General features: G+C 44.8%; 1 long non-coding RNA gene across 2 annotated transcripts; it reads left to right on the forward strand.

The window, feature by feature from the left end:
* The first annotated feature begins 3,381 nt into the window (after positions 1-3,381).
* Positions 3,382-8,183, forward strand: LOC132656940 (uncharacterized). Of its 2 annotated transcripts, XR_009594771.1 has the most exons (3): positions 3,382-3,711; positions 3,983-4,426; positions 4,737-8,183. It is a non-coding gene; the product is annotated as an uncharacterized LOC132656940 (long non-coding RNA). The 2 variants fall into 2 exon arrangements; XR_009594770.1 differs by lacking the exon at positions 3,382-3,711 and having other exon boundaries at positions 3,718-4,426.
* The last annotated feature ends 304 nt before the right edge of the window (positions 8,184-8,487 follow it).

Here is an 8,487-nt window from a genome sequence, read left to right on the forward strand (position 1 = left end):
TGAAGCTTGCAAGCCCACCAGCAAAAACTTTAGAAATGAAGGAGCAGTGTCCAACAGCCGGCCCCGTCTCTTAGGCTGCTGTCGGGATTTGGAGCCTCGAGAACTTGGCACTAACTTGCCCTTTCAAGCTCAGAAAACTGAAAGTCAGTGCAGAATAGTATAGTATTCAAAGTTTTATTTAGTGAAGGAGAAGCATAGACCCCTGGCCAGCAAGATGGTACTGTGATGTGGACAATAACTGACCTCAAATTTAAGAAAGAATACAGCATTTGGACCAGAGCTGGTGAGCCCTGGAGGCTTAAGAACAAAAGGGGTCTTGGAGCAAATATTGGGGGGAGGGTTGCTTATCCAAGGGCTGGCAAGTAAGAGATTACCTTATTCTGTTCAGTTCTTAAGGCAAGTAAGTTGATGCCTTGGGGCTAATGAGCCTGATTCTGTCAAGACCTCCATAACACAAAATACACTTCCTAGAAACAGAAGAGAAAAGAGACCCCATGCTTCTGACTCCTGGCTCTGCAAGCAACTCACTCTGGCCACCCGGCTTCCTGAGTACCGAATGTGGGATATCAGTGTTTTGGTCCTCAGCCTTCATGTTTCTTTCCATATCTAATCATAATTTTATGAATAAACTGCTATCGTGACCTTAACTACCAGCCTCTGGGATTTTGAATCAGCTTTAGGAAACAAACTCACAATTCTCGCGTTAACAGATTGGATGTTGTTCTGCCTTTTGAAAGCCCGCTCTGTAGACCCAGGCTGGCCTCAGATGTTCAGCAGTCCTCCTGCTTCAGTTCCCCACCTGCTCCAATTACAGGTGTAAACTGCAGTACCCAGTAAGGCAGATTGGCTTTCTAAACACACATGGCTGAGAATCAAGAACCTTCCTGTGGTGAAGCCATGCCACACAGGGCTTGTTGGACAGTCTTTGCCTAGGTGGTGGGGCCAGGATGACTCCTATTTGACTTCTAAAGTCCCAGGCACAGGGAGGGTCCCCCAGTGCTCAAGGACGAACAGCACATCATTTCCTCTATTTTTCCTTTTAGCACCCCACCATCTTCCTCCGCCTCTGTCTTCTCACCTGTGAACTGGGGATGACGGAGTGACTTCTTGGAGGGATCCGACAGCCCGCTAACTATGGCGTGTGGTAGCTAGCACACTGGAAGCTCAGCATGTGCTAGCTTCTCCATTTCCCTTTCTTTCTGAGATAGGCTCTCTCTCTACAGAGTCCCGCCTGTCCTGGAACTCACTCTGTAGTTCAGGCCGGCCTTGAACTCACAGAGATCTTCCTGTCTCTGCCTCCAGGGTGCTGGGATTAAAGACGAGCACCACCACACCTGGCCTCCATTTAATGTTTAAATTCAGTTTGATTTTGGAGACAGGCCTAAACTCACCCCGCACTCTGGAGCTCAAGTGATACTACTGCCTCAGCCTCCCAAGTAGCAGCGACCGCATCCAGTTATTTCTCCTTTTTACTCTCATGAGATGCTACCGCTGTGCTCAATGACATGCTATTATTAACTACTAATAAACTTGTCTGAGGTTGAACTCTTGGCAAGAAATAGAACCAGAACTGAGAGTTAATCAGGCCACAGCTTATGTGTTTGACCAGCCAGTTACACTGTCTGACAGTTGGATAAACACACAAGGATGTGTTGTTGCCTTTAAAGGAATAGGTCTGGAAGGCTCTATATCATTTCCATGTGGAAACTCGGGTGGGGCCTACTTACGAAATCCGTGACACATAGCAGGGTTTGTTGTTGTTGTCTTGTTTTTTGAGACTATCTCATGTAGCCCAGGCTGGCCTCAGATTCACTGCGGAGCTGAGGATGACCATGAACTCCTTGCCTCTACCTCCCAATGGCAGGGTTACAGGCATGTCCCACCAAGCCTGGGGTTTTAGGTGCTGGGGATTGCACTGCTCCAACTGAGCTATATCCCCAGCCCCTTTGAGCTGACAACTCTCTCTCTCTCTCTCTCTCTCTCTCTCTCTCTCTCTCACACACACACACACACACACACACACACACACACCTCTTACAGTGGCCTGCCTGGCTTTAACTAACTATGTAAAAGAGAGTTGCCCATAACTCACAGAGATCTGCCTGGCCTCTGTTTCCTAGTGCTGGCATGAAAGGTGTGTGCCACCACAGCTGGAATTTTACATCTAGGAATGTAAAAATTGACATCTTAGGTTCTAGGAATAATCATCAGGCCTGCTTTTATCCACTTTTATCCTGTGCCTGTTTTGTTTTTTTTTTTTTTAATTGAGGCAAGGTTTCACTTCGTAGCCCAGGCTGGTCTTTAATTTATCATGTAGGCCAGGCTGACCTCAAGATAGCAGGGATCCACCTGCCTAGGCCTAGGCCTTACATTTTTGGGCTACCATGCTCAGCTTGAAACTTACTTTAAAAAAAAAATTTTTTTTTTTGTATTTAAATTTATTTTTATTGGTGTTTTGTTTGTGTGAGGTTGTTGGATCCTGGAGTTATAGACAGTTGTGAGCTGCCATGTGTATGCAGGGACTTGAACCCAGGTCCTCTGAAGAGCAGCCAGTGCTCTTAACTGCCGAGCCATCCCTCCAGCCCCTCTCTTTCTTCCTTAGTATCATTGCACTTATTTATTTCGGTTGGTGGTAGCATGCATTGTGGTGCATGAGCACAAGTCAGGACAGCCTGGTGGGATGGCACAGGCCTTTATTCAGTATCAGGCAAGTGGATCCTGAATTTGAGGCCAGACTAGCTTATATGAGAAGATCTAGGCCAGCCAGGGCTACAAAACAGTAAGCAAAAAAGAAGTCAGATGACATCATGTGGGGGTCCGTTCTCCCCACCACAGGGTCTCTGGGCTCCAGCTCAGGTAGCCAGCCTTGGCAGCGTGCACCTTTTCCGCTAAGTCACCTGGCTGGCTCTTGAAACTCACTTTTGTTTTGAGACCAGGTCTCATGTTTTGAGACCAGACCTCTGGCTGGTCTGGAACTTGCTAAGCAGACCAGCAGACTGGCCTAAAATTCACAGAAATCAGTCTGTCTCCTGCTTCCCAAGTGCTGGGATTAAGGGTATGTACTACCCACAGCAAACTCTCAAGATGTCAATAAATTCATGCAAATATTAGATTTCACATGTCCTAGAACATGCTATGTAGTTTCCAATGCCATTTATGAAACAGCATGAAATGGAATTAGCCTTCTTGATAATAAATGAAGAAATAATTTGAGATTAGAATATAAGGAAATAAGGCAGAATAATAAAGAGTTAAGTTTTGAAGTCGAAAGATAAGTTTGATTTTGCTTCTGTTAGTTATCGAGTTTGTGGACTTTGACAAGTTTCTTAGCCAGTGACTCATTCTTGAATGAAAAAAAGAAATAAAAGGAGGACATGATGGCTCCTAGGTATGGTAGAGGAAAAGGTTTATTGTGGGTATGAGGGAGAGCATAGCCAGAGGCAGGGACATCTAAGAGAGTCCAGAGTGGACAGACATGACCCTAAGCCAAGCCATGTAAAGGGGGGGGGATGAAAAGGGGGAGAGAGAGGAACCAGGAGCAGTGGCCAAGAGGGCAAAAGATCAAAAAGGTGAAAAAGGACTGATGTAATCAGAATGACCGGGTTACATAGGAATTGAAAAGCTGGGGGAAGGGAAAACCCAGTCCAGTTCCTGGACTGGTGAGTTCTGGATAGGGGGTGAGGTATGCCAGCCAGGAGGACTCCATAACAGGTAGGAACTGAGGGATTCTGGGAGAACCTGGATATCAGCATTCATTTTGATATGTTACTAGGCACCTCGGCCGTTTGTCCTGGGTTTAAGACCCAACAATTCTGAGCTGTAAATTGGGGATAATTTGTACCTACTACACAGGATAGTGACTCACTAATATTGAGTTAATTAAGTGTAAGAGATATCTAGGAAACTAGGAAAGGGCACGTCTGTGAATGTATTTCCAGAGACAATTGACTGACGGGGAAAAGTCTGTCCTAAATGTGCCCAGCTCTGTTCAGCAGGCTGGAGTCTGAGTGGAACAAAGTTGGAAGAAGAGGAAGCCAGCCCATGTGTGCAAGTTCAGCTGTTCCCCGAACCAGTGTGTCTACTCCCTCTGCCGTCACCACCGCCAACCAGATCAAATTTGGTCTCTTCATCCTAACAACGTGGACCCGCGCCAGCGACTCTCCAGGGGAGCATTGCTTCAACCTCACGCTGGGCTTTCTCCCTGTTTTCCTTGTTCTGAGGCCTCTGGCTTCTGGGACTGAGAAGCGCCGGGATTCGTGGCGCTCCAGCATACAGACAGCCATTGTTAAACCACCCAGCCAATCATGAAGTTCAGTTAACAAGTCACTGTTCGCATTCTGTTGGTTCTCTTCTTCTGGAGAACTCTGACTAATGGAGCAAGTGTGTTATCATCTTGTTGAGGGCCTGAAGTATTATCAATAGGTAAGTAGCTCCATGCCTGCCCTGTGTGCTATTCTCTGAGTCATCTGGATGACTTCTCCTCTGCCTCCTTCCCCTCTTCCTCCTCCTTTAGTTTTGCTTTTTTTTTGGGGGGGGGTAGGGTTCAAGAGAGGGGTTTTCTGTGTAGCCCTGGCTGTCCTGGAACTCACTAGACCAGACTGGCCTTGAACTCACAGGGATCCACCTGCCTCTGCCTCCTGAGTACTGGGATTAAAGGCTTTAGCTACCATGCTGGGCTCTACTTGTTGTTTATTTTTATTTTAAATTCTTTTTCTTTTTTTTTTTTTTATGGGGAGCACAAGTGTCATCATACAAAGTACAGAAGTCAGAGAAGAGCTTGTGGAAATCAATTCTTCCATCATGAGGGATCTGAGGATAAACCTCAGGCAGTCAGGCCTGTCACCTTTGACCTGTTGAGACATCTTTCAGGCTTGTTCTGTATTTTTCAAACAGGGTTTGTGTAAACCAGGATCATCTTGAACCCCTAATCCTCCTGCTTCAGGATCTCAAACACTGAGATTACAAGCATGTACCTTGTTTGTGTGAATGGGTCCCATGTAACTAAGGATGACCTTGAACATCAGACCTCTCGCCTCTACTCTGTGTTTTGGTTTGCACGATGCTGGGGATTGAACCTGAGTCTTTGTAATGCAAGACCCTTATCAACTGAGCTGTATCAAACAGCCCAAATTGATATGCTTAGACAATAAAAAAGCATATTAAGTATACTGAAGCTAGGTGGCGGTGGTACATACTTTTAATCCTAGCACCCAGGAGGAAGAGGCAGGCCAATCTCTGAGTTCGAGGCTAGCCTGGTCTAAGAGTGAGTTCCAGGACAGCCAGAGCTATGTAGAGACTCTGTCTCAAGAAACAAAACAGAACAAACAAAACATTGAAAGTTAGGTGTGAAAAAAATAGATATATATGCTAGTTGCTGGCATTCAGGAGAAACCAAAAAAGAAAATACTTCTTATTATTTTTATTATTAAAATAAATATTTGTTGTGAAAATTAGAGTTTATATATAAGCAAGGGCATAAAAAACAGAACTATAGGCCAAGCATGGTGGTGCATACCTATAATCTCTGCACTTGAAAGAGAAGCAGAGGCAGAATGAACAGGGATTCAAGGCTAGCCTTAGTTACATACAAGTTTGAGGCCAGCATGGGATATAAAAGACCCAGTATCAAACAAACAAATAGAAAACCCAAAAGAAACAAACAAGCAAAGAACACACACACACACACACACACACACACACACACACACACTGCAATTTTTTTTTTAATTGGTTAATTGGTTGAGGTGGGTTTGTCTCTAACCCAGTGTGGCCCAGAACTCAGTAGGTAGTACAGGCTGGCCTCGGATTTTTTGATTTTTTATGAGTCCTGCTTCAGCCTCCTCAGTGCTGGGATTACTGGCTCGCACCCTGACATCTGGGTTTACTTCCAGGTCACACCCACCATCCTTTATATATTCACACATTCATTCCACGTAAGGATGAGCCTTTCAGGAAGCGCAGCCAGAGGAAAGGGCTCTGGCAAGAGCTGTCCAGCAATAGACGTCTGCCTGGAGCCACAGGCAGTGCCTGGTCACAACAGGTCCCGAAGCTTTAGCTGCAACCACTTGTCGGTAGAGCTACGGAAGCCTTCCTACAAGAAAGAGAAGTCACGCTGAATGTTCCCTAACGCCCCTCCTGCCCCTGACATTTTAGCATCATGAATTATTCATTGGAAGTGTGTACAGAGGTATGAGATTCCTAGCCCACACGGGCGATTGGTGTGGTTCTTCAAATCTTGGCCAGTGAGGACAGCTCCAAGTTCATGCCCGTGAAATTTATAGGAAATTCCTTGCATAGTTCAGGTGGAGGATCTGCTCTGCTTTGTCCAAAATCCAGGACGTGCAAGCCTGCCAGCGAATCCTGGTCAAATGGAGAAGAAAACAGAGGGCGGGTGCGCCTGCAGAGACTTCATCTGATCCTCAGACGCTGTTTGTCTGCATTTTTTAAAAATTATTATTATTACTACTATCTGAGGTTTGTTTGTGAGAAAAATTCCTGACCTGGCAAAAATTCATAGTAATTACTCAGGAGAAAGGAATGAGAAGAAACAAGCAGACCGAAAAAAAATAAAACAATAAAAATACAAAGCATTGATAAGGTGGGGGAACCTGGGCATGGGGCTTCAGTGGGAGAGAAGAGGTCTGCAGAAGGCCCACCCAAATGCTTTTGATGTTTGACCAATTATTATCTTATTATTCTTCCTGCTATAGATGCAGCTGCAATTTATGTAACAGGATGTTTAAAAAGATGAAAGAGAAGGTGTAGTGGAGCTTTGAGGTGATAAGAGCTCCTAGAATATGTATTTATGGACGTTTAGAGTATAAGTTCCCGTACATTCTTATAATAAAACACCTATTTGTTTTTCTTTTCTTAAGAGCAACAACTAAAAATTGGGCTTCAATATGGCAGCTTCCTGCGGGCGAGCGATATAGGAACCACAGCAAAGAAAGCGAACAAAGAGTCATTGCCGAAGGGGTTGGAGGTGGTTCAATCTGTGGCCCCCGCTGGCTCTTAATTAGCTTTGAGCTTTGGGTCCAGAATGTTTTATCTTTGTATTATACAAGTGTTGGAATTTATTTGGTTTCAACCTGTTTATCATAAAATGGATTCTTCTATTGTTCGAGGAGGAGGGCCCTGTGGAATTCGTGACTGAAATCACCCCGTGTGAAGATGAAAGCGAAAAATAGTTTTTGCCGGACGGTTTGTGGGACCAAAGTTGAAACGAGTTGAACGGTGTGCCAGAAGGCTCTGTATGTGCTGGGCACAGCGGCACATACACTTTTACCTCTTCATCTCAGGCAGAGGCAGAAGAGGTGGACCTCTACGCATCTCCGTCTGATCTACATAGGCCAGCCAGGGCTATATTGTAAGACCCTGTCTCAAAACAAACAAACAAAATTTTCTATAGGTATCTTAACCAGGGTTACTCACAGGGACTGGAGACCCCTGCTGGGCGTGCTGTCCTGTCTCACAACAAACCGGTGCTGGACACCCCATAAAAAGGTCTTTGGACATGTTCTAACTTAGAAGTGCTATCATTACTCATGGTTTATTTGCTAATTTCAGTTATTTCTCCTAGCAACCCAGGCAAGTGGAATACCCCTCTCCTACATGTTCATAATTTTACTCATATGTGTATATAGGTACAGTATATGTCCAGCTTCTTTCTCTTTGAAATTAAGCTTTTTAAAAGTAATGTCTCTTTCTCCTAGGTCCCTCAGGATGCATTCCTTAAAAACAAGGGATTCTCTTTCATAACCACAATACAAATATGAAAACTTAAGAAGTCAATTACAACTAAATAAAAATTTGTGATCTATAAGCCTCATTAAAATATGGTTCCACTGTCCCAATAACATCACTGTAGTAAAGTTCATTGCAGATCATTTATCACATCTGGTTGTCCAGCCTCTTAGGTGGTATGGTGAGTTGAACCCAGAGCCTTCAGCTTCCTAGGCAAGCGCTCACCCACACCTTTACTTTCTAATCTGGAATAGATCTTCTGTACCTAGGACCATGACATATTGAAGACATATTGTAGAGTGTCATCGGTTGGTGTTTCATCCTTTAGACTCAAGTTATGTCTTCTTAGCAGGAATACAAGGAGTGATGACACTTCCATATATATAGTATATCCTCTGCCCCCAAATGTATGCTCTGTAATAAACTCTGTGTCTATACTACTCTCTGTGTGTATCACTTCAAGTCTTTCAACACAGATCACAAGGCCTAGGGGAGACAAGGGGAGTTTAGACCAAGACCGCAGTGGCCATTTTGAAGCCAACCTATACACACACTGATTCTAGGCCACAGGCATCTGATGTCAGTTATATATAGCCGGTGTTCTCCAGATCCAGTGCTTCTCTGCTTCTTTGGGACCACGATGCCGGCTGCTTCGGCCCATGATGTCTTCCATAGACATTCAAACTGTCAAAATCACCTTCACCTCAGCTTTGTTCTACTCAGAGGCATGGCGGCTCTGAAGTG

The sequence above is a fragment of the Meriones unguiculatus genome, chromosome 10 (assembly GCF_030254825.1).
Source record: "Meriones unguiculatus strain TT.TT164.6M chromosome 10, Bangor_MerUng_6.1, whole genome shotgun sequence".
In the NCBI taxonomy this organism is placed as follows: domain Eukaryota; kingdom Metazoa; phylum Chordata; class Mammalia; order Rodentia; family Muridae; genus Meriones; species Meriones unguiculatus.